Genomic DNA, 1,366 nt, shown 5'->3' with positions numbered 1-1,366 from the left:
CAATAATATTACTGTGTTCACAGTAAAATAAAAACAGTGATTTACATAAAAACACAATGAAAACATTCGTCAGGCCTGCCCGAGGCCTGCTTCGAGGCAGTAAATCTTGTTTCTTCACTCGAGGTGACCCCTACATGACTATGTTGTGTAACAAAAGACTGGTAAGAAAATTAAGTATGTAGAAAAATTAATGTCAATTTTATTGTGTTTTAAATTAAAATGAACAAAACAAGAAAACACAGTGTACAGTGAAGAAAATTCCTAAATTCAAATAAGAATATACCGTATAGTGGTAACATAGTGACCCCCGCACGCACAAATGCAGCGGAACTCAGAAGTCTTTATTCCTAATAAATGTCATGCTAATAGATGCATCCCAAATTTGTAGTGGTCTGAATGGGGGTCTTTTTTTTTGGGGGGGGGGGGGGCATTGGTTGACCTGATGGATAGCCCCTCATCAGAGCTAAACAACCAAAGCTTAATATGAATGCTTATTAGTTTTTGAGCAGTAACCATTTTTTATATGTCCAGATATCCCTTTTTCAGATAAATTGGGGGTCCAGTGGTGGGGGGCGCTGATTGGTTGGCCTGATGGATAGAGCTTTAGCAGAGCTAAACAACAAAAAAATTGAAGCTGCTATGTTTAATAGTTTCTGAGTTATAAGCATTTTTGCATGTCCGGACACCCCCTCTTTGAAAAGAGCCCCCTCCTCAAATATGGGGTCTATCGTAAAATCTTTGGCTGGCGCAGTGTAGGTCGGACTCATCTACAGACTTGCCAAATTTCATGTTGATCGGTGCAGCCAATTTTGTGCTGTAGTTGACCAAAAATCGCCGGAGGAAAAAAAACTGTATGAAAACAATATGACTTCCGCTTACGCCTCGCGTGCGGGGGTCATAATAATAAAATAATTCACGTTGAGAAATAAGGGAGTCGTAGCTGTTTTGGCCAAACTTTGCACCTAAAATTATCTAAAATCTCACTGTATGTGAGGACAGCATTTAATGGTTCTAAAATGTTGCCACTGGAGTCAATTCTCTCTGTTAGTATCATGAACCTGTGGGTAGATTTTGTTAAAAATTTCCAGAAATAATCACTGGATGTACCTCTATCACTGACTAACTTTTTAAGTCAACCCAAATCAAGATGGCTACCACAGCTAAACAAACCTAGTAAACACAAAAATGAATAGTTAGGATAATTCATTTCAACCTGAAAAGACTCACACAAAGAGACTGAAACTAGACACCGCACAGCGGTAAGATAATGACCCCCCGCATGCAGAAATACACCAGAACTCAGAAGTCTTTATTCCTAATAAGTGGCATGCTACTAGCTGCATCCCAAAATCGTAGTGGCTTGGGA

This window comes from Austrofundulus limnaeus, unplaced genomic scaffold (assembly GCF_001266775.1).
Source record: "Austrofundulus limnaeus strain Quisiro unplaced genomic scaffold, Austrofundulus_limnaeus-1.0 Scaffold519, whole genome shotgun sequence".
NCBI lineage: Eukaryota > Metazoa > Chordata > Actinopteri > Cyprinodontiformes > Rivulidae > Austrofundulus > Austrofundulus limnaeus.
Note: the sequence above shows the minus strand (reverse complement) of the source record.